The sequence below is a fragment of the Pseudophryne corroboree genome, chromosome 1 (assembly GCF_028390025.1).
Source record: "Pseudophryne corroboree isolate aPseCor3 chromosome 1, aPseCor3.hap2, whole genome shotgun sequence".
Taxonomy (NCBI): domain Eukaryota; kingdom Metazoa; phylum Chordata; class Amphibia; order Anura; family Myobatrachidae; genus Pseudophryne; species Pseudophryne corroboree.
In genome coordinates this window covers 790,267,954-790,286,063 of record NC_086444.1, presented here as the reverse complement: position 1 = coordinate 790,286,063, position 18,110 = coordinate 790,267,954, and the positions used below count along the sequence as shown (strand labels likewise).

Below are 18,110 nucleotides of genomic sequence, written 5' to 3'. Positions count from 1 at the left end.
ATGTTCTCGTTTAATAGCTTTGTTTAAATCTCTGGGATCTAGACACACTGCCGTAACTACATGTGTGCCAGGTGTGCCTAGCACACAGCACAGTCACCCTGAGGGCGCAACGGCCAGCGGCTTGTAATGAGTCAAATTAACTCATTACAAGCCGCCTCTTCTGTGTGCACTGCGCTGGAGAATCCGAAGGCAGGGGAGAAGAGCAGCAGCGCCGGAGGCAGGGGAGAAGGAGGAGGAGGGAGGGGGACTGGAGCCGCAGCGGTGCTATGAATTGGTAGTGGCGCCGCTGCAGCAGTCCCCCCTCCTTCCTCATTGGCTGCCTGGCGCTGCTGTGAATGCTGGGATGCGCTTCCCTCATCCAAGCATTCACAGCGACAGCGGGCAGCCAATGCGGAAGGAGATGGGACTGCTGCAGCGGCGTCTCTACCAATTACATAGCGCTGCTGCGGCTCCAGTCCCCCTTCCTTCTCCTCCATCTCCCCTGCCCAGGATCTGCCAGCACCGAGGAGCCTGACTGCCAGCGGGGAGAGATGGTAAGTATCTATCTATCTATCTCTCTTTCCTTCTATCTCTCTATCTATTCTGTCTGCCGCAATGTGTAAAAACTTGGGGACTGGCTGCTGTAATGTGTGAAAAGGGGGACGCTGTCTGCCGTAATGTGTAAAAAGATGGACACTGTCTGCTGTAATGTGTAAAAAGGGGGACGCTGTCTGCTGTAAGGTGTAAAAAGGGGGACACTGTCTGCCGTAATGTGTAAAAAGGGGGACGCTGTCTGCAGTAAAGTGTAAAAAGGGACTGACTGCCGTAATATGTAAAAGGGGCTCTACCTGGTGTAGTGGCACTACTGTGCAGCGTAATTTGAATAATGGAGACTACTGTGCACCATAGTATGAATTAGTATTATTTTGTGGCCATGCCCCTTCCCCTTAAAACGCCCCTGTCTTGCATAGGGGGGGCGCCAATGCCATTTCTTGCACACAGCGCTAAAATGCCTAGTTACGGCACTGTCTAGACATATTCTGAGTTGTACATTTTTCTTTTCAACAATTACTAAGGAGCTCACCCATTCAGTAGGCTCATCAACTTTCTGTATCACACCCAAGGCTTCCATGCAGTTTAACTCTTGTTTTAGTTTTTCTCTCAGCGGAAATTGCACTTTTCTACAGGGGTGTATCACTCAAGAAACGTGTGTCTATATTTATTTTATGCTCTCCAGGCAAACAACCTAGATATTCAAACACGTCTCTGTATTCTGTAAACATCGATTTGCAGTCATCTTCTACTTGTGATTTAACCATAAAAACTTTGTTTAGCTATCTTTAGTTTCTCACAGGAACTTAACTCCTAGAATCGGTTGCACATCTTTATCCACAATCAGTAGAAATGTTTTAAACTGTTGTCCTTTATATTTCAGTGTCACTAAACATCAGAGCCAGATTAACGGTGGGGCGGCAGGGGCGGTCGTACCGGGCCCCCACACACTGTCCTTACAACTGCAAAAAAACCATCGGAGTAGGAGTACAGCATTTACCTGTCTCCTCCCCGTCCTCCTCGGCAGCTGATATGTTCCATTACAGCTGCGGCCGCCGAGGAGCTTCACTCACTGAAGTGTGAAGTCTCGTGAGATTTGACATTATCTTGCGAGACTTCACACTGCTGTGCGTGAAGCTCCTCGGCGGTCGCAGCAGTAAAGGAACAGCTCAGCTGCAGAGGAGGACAGAGAGGAGACAGGTAAATGCTGTACTCCTACTCCAATATTTTTTTTGCAGTTGTGAGGACAGTGTGTGGGGGCCCCACAAATTTGTTGCCCAGGGGCTCCCACAGACCTTAATCCGGCCATGTTAAGCATGTACCTTTCACAGGAATTTCCTCCCCAGTGTACCTTGTAACTTTCACTTTGGCGGGATGAATTTTAGGTTTTACTCTAAAAGTCTTGTAGTCTTGAAATTATATTAAATTCACCTGCGCACTAGTATCAAGCTTAAAGGGAATGACAATCTCGTTCATTCTTTTTTATCTGCACTGCAAAGTTCAATGCAATCCACAAAGAATTCCTCTGCTTTTTGAACAGTATGCACTTTGGTTGTTTCACTTTTCATTTTACAGCATTTGCCAAAGTGATTTAAGGGTCTATTTACTAAGCCTTGGATGGAGATAAAGTTGCTGGAGATAAAGTACCAGCCAATCAGCTCCTAACTGCCATGCCACAGGCTGTGTTTGAAAAATGACAGTTAGGAGCCGATTGGTTGGTACTTTATTTCCAGCGTCTTTATCTCCATCCAAGGCTTAGTAAATAGACCCCTAAGTCTACCACATTTCATGCAGGTTTTACCATAAGCTGGGCACATTTTAGGATTGTGAGCATTTCCACATCTACTACAAATTTCCTTGTTAGACTGTGGCTTAGACTGCTTCATTCTTGAGAATGGAGGTTTGCTTGCCTCTGTTTTCTGCACTACATGTACAGCACCATTAGCTTCCTTGTGTAACTTTTTGGCTTGAAATTCAGACCTGATCGCTAGGGTGATTTTTTTGTATTCCTGCGATCAGGTAGTCGCCCCCTACAGGGGGAGGGGGAAAACACTGTGCAGGGGTGCAATCGCATGTGCAGGAGAGCTGCACAAACAGGAGTTTGTGCAGTCTCTGCACAAACCAGGACTTACTCTTCCAGTGCGATGATCGGGGCCGAAGCTGACGTCAAAAACCCTCCCTTCAAACGCCTGGTCCCTCCTGCGTTTCTCCGGACACTCCTTAAAAATGGTCCATTGTCACCCACAAGTGGCCTCTTCCTGACAGTCACCTTGCTATCGCCCGTGCGATCACTTTTCTCACACCATCCCGTCGCTGTCCATCGATCCCCGTCGCTGTGGGCCGACGCGCCTGTGCATTGCGGTGCATACACATGCGCAGTTCAGACCTGATCACAGGCTGTATGAAAATGCAGCCTAGCGATCAGGTCTGAATTAGGCCCATAGTCACTGCCTTGTCTAGTGTTAAGTTTTGCTCTCTTAGCAATCTCTCACTGAGTCCATTATCAGATATTCCACAGACAATACGATCTCTAATCAGTGAATCATTTAAATCACCAATCTCACAGGTTTTACTGAGTGATTGCAGCTCTGTAACATGCTGATCAAATCCATCTCCAGACATCTGATCACATGTAAAAAACTTATATCTTTCAAAAGTCACATTTTTCCATGGCACAAAGTAATCTTCAAACTTTTGCATTATAGAAGATAGCACAACATTCTGCCCCTCATCAAACTGAAACCTATTATAAATGTCCAGCACATCCTCTCCTATCACATGGAGGAAAATGGATGCCTTAGTTTTGTCAGCCTCTGTATCAGCTCCACGTGCAGCAAGATATATATTAAACCTTTGCTTAAATCTTTTCCAGTTCTCAGACAAGTTACCAGACATCAGCATACCTGTTGGAGGAGACAGTTTATCCATGGTTATTCACTGTTTGAAGAGAGGAGCATACGGCAGGCTTTGCAGACACTGTGTATCACAGCTTTACAAACTCCTGCATAATCCTGTCACCAGAGGCGTAACTAGGGTTTTTGGAGCCCAGGGCAAAATGAAAAACGCCCCCCCTACACAAAAAAAAAGATAATAAAAAAATCAAACCCATGACCTCAGTGCTGTGAGCCAGTAATGCAAACCATTACATCAACCCAAATATTTATGTCCTGAGTCCTGACTAAGGAGGTTTAAAGGGATCTTTTAAAACGTTGACCATTCAGTACTATTTGTTTAGACTGGTTTTTAAAGTCTCCGTTGAGTGCCAGTTGCTATTGTGTATGGATATTTTGTCTATTGGCTTGGTCACCGGAAGCAGACACTGGGGGAAATTCAAATGTGATCGTAGCAGCAAATTTGTTAGCAGTTGGGCAAAACCATGTGCACTGCACAAACATTTTTTGCAGAGCTCGGCTGCACAAGCGTTCGCACTTCTGCTAAGCTAAAATAGACTCCCCAGTGGGCGGTAGCATAGCGTTTGCACGGCTGCAAAAATCTCCTAGCGAGCGATCAACTCGGAATGACCCCCATGGTTTTGCCCAACTGCTGACAAATTTGCTGCTATGATCAGGTCTGAATTACCCCCACTGTTAGCTCTTGCAGAGTGCTGGGCTGGTTTAAAATTGGTGTGTGTATATATATATATATATATATATATATCTGGGCATTACATACCTTGCTATGCTGGCTCCGGCGGTAAGGCTTTTCATTGCAGCTGCTCATGCCTCCAGTCCAGTACACACACTGACAGCGGACAGCTTCCTTCTCGTCCATCCTCCACAGTCCAGCTTCCAGAGTCTGTTTTCAGTGCGTGCTCAAGCTCTTGTGCAGATGCAGAGTAAAGACAACCCAGGTGATGACTTGAAGGGCTAATATACATCTCCCTTCATTTGAAATGTTAACACTGCCACCGTGGATCCCTGCCTTCCATCACCTGATGCAGGGACATTGCAAAAACTTTGTGGGCTCATAGGAAATAATTTAAGGGCCCTCCTCTATACTGGGCAAACCTAGCACCTCTGCCCTCCCCTTGCCATACCGACTTAGCACACCAGCACCCCTACCCCTCCCTTACTGGGCTCACCTAATAACCATTCCCCCTCTTGTCACCCCCCACCCCTCTTTACTGGGCTCACCTGATACCTGTCCTGCATCTTGCCACCCCCCCCTTACTGGGCTCTCCTAATACATGCTCCCCATCTTGTCACCCCCCCACACACACACACTTTACTGGGTGCACATAACACCTGTTCCCCCTCCTGCCCCCTCCCCCTACTCTCTTACTGGGTTCACTTAACACCACTGACCCCCCTCACCAGGCAGACTACACCAGCGCAGCTGCCTACCTTTCCAGGCACTAGGTTGATGACTGGGGCAGGGGATGGTGACGGCCAGGGAGAAGGAGAGGCCCTGCTGGATGCAGTCAGAAGTCAGCCGGATGCGGGGTTGCTGGGAGGATGTATCATACCCTCTCCCGTTCAGCAGGCTGAAATGTCCATGTTCGGGCGGCGCTGGATGCTGGGAGTGATGGCCGGGATGGGGACGGGGATGAATCTGATAGAAGTATGGTGCATGCAGGTGAGGCGGGTGTTTGGTGGTGGGGGTGTATGGGTTGGCCGGGTCTGGACTAACAGCAGCTGGTACCAGCGCAATCCACTACGCGAGGATGCCGGCGGCCCGACTCTATTTATATGTGAGATTTAAAAATACCGCATTTTTGCCTGGCCCACCCACCCAATGCCGCTGCCTTAGTTGCTCTTCCCCACCCCATCCTTCTCCTATTGGCCCGGAGGTGGCAACCTTCCCACATCATTGTGGGCGTGACTAAACAGTCCTACGGTCCCCACTCCCCACCCGCTCCTGGACGGTCAGGAGCAGAGGTGGGGACGGGATGATCAGCGGCCGACATTGCACCATTTACACTGCCCTGGCCAGTGGCGCCCCCTTTTGACAGGCCTGTCACGGCACCCAGGGCACATGCCCTGCTTGCCTTACCCTAGATACGTCTCTGCCTGTCACACTCAGAGCACTAGCAGGAGCAGATTTAGGGGTCAGGCCGTCCCTAGGCACGTTACTGGCTGCCGCCCTTTCCCGTAAATTATGCCATTGCCTCCTTCATTTCAGGTGCCAGTTTGGATGCCTTGAAACCGCCAAAACAGCTCCAACCCCACACTACTACCAACTCCTGGACCAGAATTTGCTGCCCATTGTTCTACCCTAGTCATTTGCTAAATGAAATAATGAAAAATAAGTTGTAATGATGAAAAAAAGAATCAGCTGGCCCTTATTAGCCTGGTGTGGTGCCCCCCAACAAATGCCTCCCCTAGGCACGTGCCTAGTGGGAAATCCGCCACTGGTCCTAGGGACCATCACTGAAGATTCAGGCTTACACATTTTAGCAAGGGAGTGTTGTGAGGAAATGAGGTATGTGACCATTACTATAGCTACAGTATGCCTCATTTCCCATGTCAAATATGTACTTTTTATACCCATATCCGTATACATTCAATACATTTGTTTGTTCATTCTCCATAACATGTCCATTGCTGCTCACCCTGTACTGTGTTTAAATCAACCTTAATATTGTTAATATATGCAATTGTGTTATGTTATCTGTTACCCTTTAGATAATGTATTTATGTTAGACCTAGTTTCCTATTGTTCCATACACCACAGTGGACACTCATGTCGTTTTTTGTTTACTCCCTATTGTCCAAAAGTGAGCTGACCAAACAGGGTGGCTCTCTGGCTGATGTAATCACCTTGATTAGAATATGTATTGTATTCCAATGCTGTAAGATCCTAAAACAAAGAGGTCACACACACCCCTGCAATATGAAGCTTCAGGCAGTATAAGTAGAGCTATCCAGAGAGCTGAAGGGAGATTCTTTGATCCTAGGCTAAGAAGTAATGTTCTTCCAGGGATCTGATGTGGGACCCATTATATTGGATTTATCTGGGACTCTGTGTTGCTGGAAGAGATTCTATGCTCCTTGACCAAGAAGTAATGTTTTGTCAGGAGTTTGTGGTGGGAATTGTCTTGTGGAATTGGATTACAGAAGTGTGCTGAGCTGTTTATAACCCATTCTGTTCAATAAACCACTGTTGGTTTTTCATCTTCCACCGTGCCTGAGTGATTTGGAACCCGGTATCTCCACAAGTGTCTACAAACATTAAGCATTCTAATGCAATAACATCACAGGGTGCATATTCAGGATGCTGGGGCAATGGAGGAGGTGCCCAGCAGAGGAACAGTCTGATATAAGGATATGATTTATGCTGAAATATGGTAATTGGGATTAAGCATATTACTATGATGGAGCAGTCTGAAGAAAATAATCTGATTTGAAACCAAATTCCTCTTATTTAGAGACTTTAAAAAAGGGTTGTTTATGTGTTTACTGTATCACACCATGGTTGTTTCATGCACCAAAGAGACCCATCATCCAGATTCCTCAGATAAGAGGGTTTTTTAAATCATATTTATATGTGTTACACCATTGTCATCTAGCGCCCATTGAGTCACCACCCAATATTTTATTCTCTCCAATCTAATAAATTGGGTCACTGGTTGAGTGCATGTTGCTCTGTAACATATAAATTGTGGATAAACAGTTTTTTTATCACATAATTATGACAGCAGTTTTCTGGCTCTAGTAATGTGAGTAAAATACACAATCTCATTACTCATTAGCAACACAGTTTATACACAACTCCCGAATGTGCTTCAAGGGTCATCAGCGCTGCTACTGATTAATCAAGGTTAACCTCGGAGAAATGACTCCTTGTTTTGGTAAGTGACTCACATACGGCTTGTCTTTTATGATTCATGGGTCCAGTATACAACTCTAATAACATCTTCAAGTCAATAACGCAATTCCTACAAATAAATCCTATTCCCATTTTGTGAGCGCTTATTTTAAACTAGTAAGTATTGGTTAAAGGTGGATTTAGAAGGACAAACAATGGACATTCTTGTGAAATTACTCAGTCTGAGCATTTGGAGTGCTACATTTCAGAAAATTAGAAGACTTTTAGCTGGAAAAACCAACTTTAAAAATCTGAAATATCCTAAATTGTATCCTTTCAGGTAGGGTAGATGAATCCGACCAGCTGTTTGCAAGGTAACTGCCCTGGAATGTAGATATTAACAGTTTTAGAAGGAATACTTTTGTTAAAGCAAAATACTGCTCCCTGACAACATGCAGTTGGTGAGAACAATATATAAAAAAAATTAACATTCTGTAGAGAGCGATCTACCTACATACCTACCATTTGCATAAAGTAATGATGATTCCATGGGGCATATTTAGTAATTATCAGGTTTTAGACCCAATAATTGTAAATTCTTCTTGCTGTTATTTGTTGCATAAAGAAATATACATAGCCTGAATGTATTAATATACACATGCAGGGTGCAGCAGAGCTCTGAATTACACCTCTTGCTACTGTCCTCCCTGACTTACCTGCCCTGACTTGTCACCTCAGGCTCTGGCTCACAATACACTGCTGCTTTCCCAGTGATCGACTTCTGCAGCCCTGAATGCTCGCCTCTCGTGGCCTTACAGCCACATCCTACCACGCCGGCACCTCCAGGGGAGCACAGGTCCGCTACCTGTCTGGAACGTTGACTGGCAGGGCCACACTGGACACTATCCCAGGCAACCACTAGTTCTGAGAAAACTAATTTTCCTGTGCACTGCTGACTTCTGGATGGCATTACCATTCTCTGGCTGCAGAAAATGACAGGCGGCCATTTTACCTGCAGCACACTGATGCTTCCAGTGTTAATTACAGAATCTTCAGTGTTTTGTGAGTAGAGGAGACTGCTGTGTTTTTCAATCACTATACATTCTCATGTTGATCCCTGCACATTCCCATACTTGCTTTTAACTTACATGTGGCTACCCACTATGTATCTCTAAATGGAAGGGCTCCTGACTAGAGTTTACAGCCAATGCCTCTTATCTGATGATGGTGCTAAAAGATATATTTTTACTCATCATTCCTTTGTGACATTCACTTTCAACTGAACAGTTGTAGGCCTCTTAATATCTCATATTATTGATTCAGCATGCCTACAGTATACCCTTCTTATTATTAATTGCTGCTGGTCTCTTGTAATAAATTTGGTGCTCTGACGCCATCTACAGGTGTTGGATAAACTTGTCATGCCTCCCACACCAGCTAAAACCCAACGTATCAAACCTGGAAAAAAGTTAGATGTACCTGCGCCGGCTGACAACTCTGATAACTCTAATGCAGAAATAAATGTCAAGAAAAGAAGACTCTTGTGTGGGTTCACTCTTGTTTGCTTAATGTTATATAATGTATACAGATGGGTCCACGGTTATCTTGACTAGTTTTCTGCGCCTAGGCACAACATGACTTATTAGCATAAACCCTTCATCTATTGTTCTCAGCTGCAATACAATACAGCAGGGGATTAAGTCATTAAAGCAGGGGATTAAGTCCGATTGGCCAGTCTCAGTTAATCCTATTAATGGTCAAGATAAACATGGACCCATCTGTATATTGAAATATCAAAACCTAACTTTTATTACTTCTCATATAAGAATAGGTTTGTATCCAACAGTTGAGTAACAAACTAAACATACAAAAATAAAGTTGGTTAAAAACAAAGTGTGTTCTGGTTCATCTATATCAAATGATAGATTGAAAGAAGAATGTAGTCACTGACAGTATTAGTTTTGTATTAATTGTGACCTATATTGGTCACTCAATTTATGTACAGACCTCACACACTTATTTCACACTGTTTTACATACCCCTTTGGTAGAGTGTATCCACATTTGGGAGTCTCTGCATGATTTTAAGCTCTTTCTTCTACAATCACTTATTCCTCACACATTGTTGGTTAAAGGTACATATATTGAAAAGATTGCTAGTTAAGTAGGATAGAAGGAGCAGCGGTGATCCTGCTGTTAGCGTTAGTTCAGGGTTGAATGTTTGTACCGTACTACTACACTCGGTATTCCCTGGAGGTCTCCCTTCCAGGTCCTGACCCAGCCCAACACCGTTTAGCTTCCAAGATCAGACAAGATTGGGCATGTGCGGTGAGGTATGGTAGTAGATAGATTGAAAGAAGAATATAGTCACTAACAGTATTACATCTGTATCTTTTGGACCAGTACAAGTAGTTTTGTATTAATTGGGACCTACATTGGTCACTCAGTGTAACGATGGAGCCTCGCTCATATAGCCTTCTCTGTTGCGCCTAGGTACACCAAGGTTTATTAGCATAAGCCTTTCATCTATTGTTCTCAGCTGCAATACAGTACAGAGAGAACAATATAGCAGGGGATTAAGTAATTACAGCAGGGGATTAAGTCCGACAGTATTGGCTCAGTTAATCCTATTAAAAGGATAGATGAGCAGGGCTCCATCTGTGTGTACAGACCTCACGCACCTATTTCCCATTGTTTTCCATACCCAGAACCCACTTTGTTTTTAACCAACTTTATTTTTTATGTTCAGTTTGTTACTCAACTGTTGGATACAAACCTATTCTTATATAAGTAATACAATGTATGTTTTAATATTTCAATATATACATTATATATTAAGCAAACAAGAGTGCGCCAACACAAGAGTCTTCTTTTCTTGACACTTTTTTTCCCGGATACATTTCTGACTCAGGGCGCAGCACCAAGTAGACTCATTTAGGGATTATTTTGCCTTTATACTGTAACTAGATCAGGAGCGGTGAAATAATCAGCATCTCTTAAATAAAGTTGATGACTTAGAAAGCCTCTTGCACAGGAACAACTTGAGTTACCAGAGAGCCTGCAGGGCACAAACCTTTATAAATTCCTGTGTACTAACCTGCTGAACTCTTAGGAATAGCCTCTGACCAACAGTGATGCTATCTGGTGACTTAATTATTATTGGATAAGTCATTATTTCCATAGATCCTATATCTTTATATGACCAAGGTCTGTTTACAGCTTATCTTTTGTATGTTTTGGCGAGTTATATTATTGTGTTTTACTATACTTCTTTTAGATTGCACCACTTATAAGTGAGACAGATTTGCCATTAGAGTCAGAAGATACTCTCCTACCCTTTAAATGCCTACTTGCATTTATTATGTTAGTTACTTTGCTTATATGGTTAACTATTCTCTCCTACACATTTCCTCAGGATACACTTCTTACCCTGGTCCTCCCTGTCATTTTGTCTTCTTGAATTGCCACGTATTCTTCTTGCTTACGTACAGTATGTCATTTATGCACCTGAACTTATACTGTGAATCTTTTTTACTTGCTTACTGGACCTCCAATGTTCATTAAATTTAGCTCAATATCTAACTTTGGTGTAATTTCCTATCCCCTTTAGCAGTCATGCATAATTTAAAGCTATGTTCCTGGAATGTCCAAGGTATTAACTAATGATGAGCGGATTCGGTTTTACTCGGTTTTACTCGGTTCTCAAAACCGAATCTTATTGGCTATCCAAAACACGTGACATCAGTGAGTCAATAAGATTCGGTTTTGAGAACCGAGTAAAACCGAATCCGCTCATCACTAGTATTAACACATCTGCTAAATGACGGGGGGGAAATTCAGACATAAACTTGCATGAAGTAGATATTTCCTTTTTGCAGGAAACACGTTTAACTGATATGGAACACCAAAAATGATTTAGGCTAGGGTAAGGTAGTAGAAATCTTGAGCTCAAGATTTCCCTGACTTTACATTTCCACATGAGTTTTAATACAAACTCCGTCTATCTTGAAATGGGTAAAATCAGCTCAACTACAAGAGCTTAATGTCAAATTTCTCAATAGGGCACATATTTCACAGGCCCAGAGAAGTCACATTATATTGTCTGAATCTAGTGAATGTCCTAAATGTTTTATAACTTCAGCTACCTTTCTACATATCATATGGCAATGCTCTAAAATGAAAAAGTTCTTGGGTAATACTTATAACTTTGTTCAACAAATTGTTTGGGACCACCTACCATTTTCTTGGGAACCATACCTGTTTGCATATTTTATATCTGGTCCCCTACCAGAATTTATACTAATATGTTGCCTTTTTTTAAACAGTGCTATCACTTTAGCAGGAAAATGAATCCTATATAAATGGATCTCTAAATCCCCGCCATCATTGGAATCATTGAAGTTTGAAATACTTATTATCCTCTATTTTGATAGGTGTACGCCATTGTTTGGAGTCATTAAATTTTATGCAAAATGTTAAATATTTCTTGACTATCTGCCAGCAGAGAACACTGCTTATGTTATGAAAGTATTCGATAATACCACCTGGCCATTAGTACATAGGATTACTTAGCTAACTCGTGGTGTACAGTATATACTAGTTCAATGCAGTTTGGACAGAAGACATACATGACATTTCTATACCCCCCACCCTACCTTTTCTCTTCTTTTTTGCATTCTTTTTTCTTTTTTTTTTTTTCCCCAACTTCAAAAAACCACAATTGAGTTGATTATTTTTTAATTTCTTTATTGTTCTATTTAGAATTGATAAAAGTTGGGTTTTCTTATAAGTTTATGGGGTATATTCAATTGAAGTTGAAAGCTGTCGTCTGTCGAAAAGACGGCAGTTTTCGACTTTTTTAGGTCGGAAGGGGTTCTGACCTATTCAATCTAACCCCAAATTATTCGACAAGTCGAGGAATTGTACTTGTCGAAAAGGACGTGGATCGGCGGAATAGCTGCCGATCCGCGTGCTTGTGTCAAAAACGGGGCCAAAACCAACAGGTTTTGTCCCCCTTTTCGACCATCTCAATTCGACTTTAAAAAAAGTTGAAGTGAGATACGGGAGCAGAGACGGGGAGAGCCACAGGCAGACGGGGAGAGCAGCGCCGGAGGATGTTTCACAGACGCCGCTCACAGCAGCATCCACCCGGCTCCAGCAAGCGAGATCTCGCTTGCTGGAGCCGGGTGTACACTGCCGTGAGCAGTGGCTGTGATGCGGGGACGGGGAGAGGCAGAGACGGGGGGAGGGAGATGGGAGAGAGCCACTGGCAGACGGGGGAGAGCAGCGCTACAGCAGCGGCTATAGCCGGTGCTGTAGCGCTGCTTTCCCTCGTCTGCCCGCGGCTCTCCCCCGTCTCAGCTCCCGCATCTCAGTTCTACTTTTTTTAAAGTTGAATTGAGAATGCATTGAATACCCCAGGTCGGATCCATTCCAACAAATGAATGTCGGAATGGATCAGACTTTAATTGAACATACCCCTGCGTATTATTATTATTATTGAATTCCATTTATATTCACAGATATTCCATTATTTAGTGATGGTAGCAGCTATTTTTTGCTTGTTCAGTTTCAGTCTTGTATATACAGTATTGTCATTTGTCAATTTATTGCTATTCTTCAATAGCTTATTCTCTTATTTTTATATCAGATGTCTTTTCAACTTGATCTGATATGTAACTGCTTTTTCAACTCAATAAAAATGTTTTTTTTTAAAAAGGAACATGTCCCTGCGATGTGTTAGGAGTAAAGTGATTGCATCAGTGATCTCTTCAATCCTTTTTTGGGACTCCTATGCATGCGCTATTTACTGACCACACATTTATGACAGCCATTGCTGGGGAGGGTTCTTCCAGAACCCTCTCCCAGTAAGTTTTGTGAAGTAAAGCCCATAGGCTGCCTTCGGAAGGCTTGGTAAATCTGACAGCTTCACAGCCCCAATAGAAATATATGCGAGCTGCAAATGCTATCAGAAATGGAGGAACCACGGCAGATAAGGAGATATCTGCTGCAGTCCCTAAAATTTTGTTACTGAGACTAAGGGGATCATTCCGAGTTGATCGCTAGCTGCCGTTGTTTGCTGCGTAGCAATCAGTGTAAAAAATGACTAATCTGTGCATGCGTATGCACCGCAATGTGCACACGCGATGTATGGGTACAAAGAGCATTGTGGTTTTGCACAGGTTCTAGCGAAGCTTTCAGTCGCACAGCCGATCGCAAGGAGATTGACCGGAAGAGGGTGTTTCTGGGTGTCAACTGACCATTTACAGGGAGTGCTTAGAAAAACGCAGGCGTGCCTGGAAAAATGCAGGCATGGCTGGGCGAACGCTGGGCGGGTGTGTGATGTCAAAAGCCGTCCCTCCGTCATTAGAATCAACGCACACAAAGAGTAACTACAGGGCTGGTCTTATTTTGCACAAAATGTTTTTGCAGGCGCTCTGCTGCATAAGCGTTTGCACTTCTGCAAAGCGAAAATACATTCCCCAGTGGGCAGCGACAATGCGTTTGCACAGCTGCTAAAAACAGCTAGCGAGCGATCAACTCGGAATGACCCCCTAAATACCTTGGCTCAATAAATCTTTATTGAGTAAAATAAAAAATCTCCACAAGTATATAGAGATGAGATTAGCATAAAGTTTGTGTTTAGCTTGCAAATTACTCAGCCTTCTAATACAAAATACAAAATACAAAGTACAATACAAAGTCTGTAGTATTTTATGGTCAAAATGATTTTTTGTAGAATACAAACCCAACTGTGCATAATAAATCAAAAAACCTTTTAATAATAGTCACTTTCTGCTAAAGGCAATAACCTGCCTTCTGAGCGTCTTTACTACAGTTTAGATCTGAATATTGGTATATTGGTTCATCCTAATAGTGGAGATCAATCATCTGCCGTTCAAATTACATTCCAAACCATAGATGTCAAATCTCATGACTAAGGATAAATAAATAATATGGAATGCCTGTTAGCAAGAGTCGCTGTTGGTAGGCTCCTTATTAATGTTTTACGCACTTTTGAAAATAAAAACATTTACAATAGTTAAAGTATTTTAGTATAATACAAGTGTTATTAGAAGATTTAAACATGTTTCCTGTAGTGTCTTGGAGGACAATTTATTAAAGGGGGTATTCCATGAGAAGGTGAACCTGACCATTGCTTTTTCAGAATCATTATCAAGGTTCAGTTTTTAATTATTTGGTTAGTAAATCACTCAAATGTAGTTTTCCGGGAAAGAAAAATAATTTTGTAGCACCATTTTGTGTCTTATATCATAGTAAAAAAGCATATGTTGGTAGCTAGCTACTGAAAATTTTTATTTCCAAAGTTGCCACTATTACGTAATACATATGCATCCGTTGTTTATGTTTTGCAAGTTCTTAATGAGTCTGGATGCTATTTCACATGTTTACTTCATATTTCATCAGAGAATTTGTTTGAAAATGTAAGTTTATGTATAGTATGTAACTTTCAAAAACAGAACAGTTGCTTAGAACCATTTGCTTAAGTTTGTTACCTCTAAAAATTATTTATTGAGTTGTACAGTTGCATTATTGAGATTTACCTTTTTTAAACTGTCCCACCCATGACAAATTGAACACCAAGATTGAGACCAACAGTTTTAGGCTAAATTTATTGTCATGAAAGCAGTTTGCCTTTTTATCTATTAATCAAAGAAGAGATTGGTTACAGTTGTGAAATTGGTTACATGATCAGCTGATGGCAATTACACCGAGCAGGGTGTTTATCCAGCACCCTAAAAATGGAATGGCTTAATAGAAACAAAGAACTGTGTAATAAACCTGCGCTTCCTATTTGAACACGTAATGTGCACCCAAGTGGAGGGAATGGAAACACTGAATGAACCACAACCAATAAAAGAAAAACTGAACTTTGTTTAACCCAGTAAAAAGTGAATGGTTAACATTTATTCTGGTGTTTGTTCTTCCTCCAAATTTCTTTTTATGGGGAAAGTCCTATAAATGTAGGAGTAATCTTTCAAAAGCTTTATCTGAAATAGTAGTGTCTCCCACACACATTCAAATGTGGGGGTGGGGGGGGGGGGGGGACACAAACAGAGAGAAGGACAATAGTGCAGTAACTTCAAGATATCTGAATGCTTTTTTATCACGAATTGCACTTACAACATGGCGTCATTTATGACAGTTTATAACGTCCTCAATGGCAAAGCATGAGCATAGCATACATCACTCAGAGTCCCTCAGGAAATGTTGTGGACTGTGTTTCTGAAATATATATGTGTCTCCCTCACATGTATATGCAAGGGAAACAGGAGAACAGAAGAAAACCAATAGTGCAGAGACCTTAAACAGTATTAAAGGATATTAATCACAGATAACACTTACAATTTCCACATTAAAAACAGCATAAAACATCCTCACTGGGAACACAGGTAAACTTCGTATACCAAACACAGAGTCCCCGGGAATGGAATAGTGGGTGATGGTGTTGGTGAAGTTCCGGAATCTGCACCTTCCCTCTGCTTTGGTAACGAGTCCCTGAAGTCCACAATGTAGTATGTTCAAAACAGCCAAGCTAAACTCGTTTCAGGCCACAGTGGGTCCTTCGTCAGTAGCATAGCTTACACTCCCCCACTCCATCCTTATAAAGCCCCCTTTGATGAGTCCAAACATAGTGCACCTGTTGCTTCCCGGAGCTTAACTTCCTGTATTCGCGGCGGAAATTCTGTAAACTGGAAGTCCCAATATCCGGAGCCGCTACATGCGTTCCACATATGCGTTCCACTGTACAACTTCTGCTACAGGTTAAATAATAAAAACACTGAGGGCACGGGAGTACGCTTTTACAATAACGTATACCACCACCATGTCAGTGAAGGATAGGGGATATTTAAAGTGACAGCATTTTATACCAAAATGTTAATTAAAACACAAGATAAATGTAAATGTAAAATTAAGGCACATAAAACACAATCACTGTTTAGGCCTTTTGAAATCAGAGTTTTTAGTTCATATATCCATCGCATTTCTGCTCTGTATAATCTATGGTCCAAATCCCTAGTTCTATTTTTTAGCAGAACAATTTCAAGTCCCCAAAATTTTTTAATAAAGCATTCCTTGCTGTTATGGGCTTTTTTAAAATGTGCAGAGACAGAATGGGTTTCCAAACCCTTACTTATATTATATAAATGCTCTGCTAGACGTGTTTTGAGGCTTCTCGTAGTTTTCTTAATTTAAGCTGCAACTACACTCAAGGGCATATATAACATTACTTGAACTGCAGGTAATAAATTGATTTACAGTGTAGATTTTACCATTAACAGTGAATTATTTGTATTTGCTCACATCACACCTGACTGTCCTATACACTACATAAGAACCACATCTATGGAATCCTTTTGTGTGAATGCTTTGCCTAGGCTCCAATGATCTAGACTACTTCATACATAGTAACATAGTAACTAAGGTTGAAAAAAGACAATTGTCCATCGAGTTCAACCTATTTGTGGTCTCCTATGCAGTCTTATTATAGGACTAGTTATTTTTATGTTAGGACTAGTTATATTAACTATAATGCGTGCCTGCGCACCATAACCCTGAATATCTTTATCCAATAGGAATTTATCTAACCCATTCTGAAAGGTGTTGACTGAGTCCGCCATTACTATTCTCTCAGGCAGGGAATTCCAAACACGTATTGTCCTTACTGTGAAAAAAACTTTTTGCCTCAATGTGCGGAAACTCCTCTCCTCTAAGCGAGTGACCACGTGTCCTCTGTGCTGATCTTATAGAAAACAGGTCCCTCCCAAGCTCTGTGTATTAACCCCTTATATAATTTGTAGATGTTGATCATGTCCCCTCTTAGTCTCCTCTTTTCCAATGTAAACATGCCTAGCCTTGCAAGCCTTTCCTCGTATTCCAACGTCTCCATGCCCTTGATTAGTTTGGTCACCTGCCTCTGAACCTTTTCTAGCTCCAGGATATCCTTTTTGTAATATGGTGCCCAAAATTGCACACTAGATGTGGCCTCACTAGTGATTTATACAATGGGAGTATAATACTCTCGTCCCTTGCATCAATTTTCCGTTTTATGCATGCTAATATCTTATTAGCCTTCTTTGCTGCACTCCTACTTTGGGTACTGTTGCTTAATTTGTTATCTATGTGAACCTCTAAGTCTTTTTCCAGTACAGAATCCCCTAATATTACTCCATTTAGTATGTAGGGGTTATTTTTGGTCTTGCCGCCATAGTGCATTACCTTACACTTGTCTGTGTTGAATCTCATTCTCCATTTTGCTGCCCATGCTTCCAGTTTAGTTAAGTTTTTCTGAAGAGACTCAGCATCCCCCATATTTATAACCTTATACAATTTGGTATCGTCTGTGAAAATTGACACCATGCTCTCTAGACCTACTGTTAGGTCGTTGATAAAAATGTTGAACAAAAGTGGTCTGAGTACAAGCTTTTCCTTTAGAGAAGGGGCTCTTCTATAGATAAAAGAGAGGATTTGATGGCAAACTCTCAGCCAAAATTGGATCCTATTACAGGAGTTTCCAATTGGCTCTAAAAATCCTCTCAATATCTCTAAAATAGTTATTATACTGGCTAACAAAAGCCCATTGATGTCTATCGTTGGTGTTGTGATGCTTCTCTTTACTTTTTAACAAGTCCTTCCTCAGGGACAGGGGCATTACTGTGTTGGGCATAATATGGTGCAAGAGGTATTACTGTGTTGGGCATAATATGGTGCAAGGGGCATTACTGTGTAGGGCATAATTTAATGCAAGGGGTATTACTGTGTGGGCATAATTTGGTGCAAGGGGCATTACTGTGTGGGGCATAATTTGGT

General features: G+C 42.1%; 1 protein-coding gene and 1 pseudogene across 1 annotated transcript in view; one reads left to right on the top strand and one right to left on the bottom strand.

Annotated features, from left to right (window-relative positions):
• The window catches only part of BANK1 (B cell scaffold protein with ankyrin repeats 1), a 1,166,863-nt gene that overhangs the window by 870,682 nt on the left and 278,071 nt on the right, over positions 1 to 18,110 (top strand). The gene's annotated exons all lie outside the window — the stretch shown is intronic.
• LOC134944543 (5S ribosomal RNA) lies at positions 9,506 to 9,624 on the bottom strand (annotated as a pseudogene).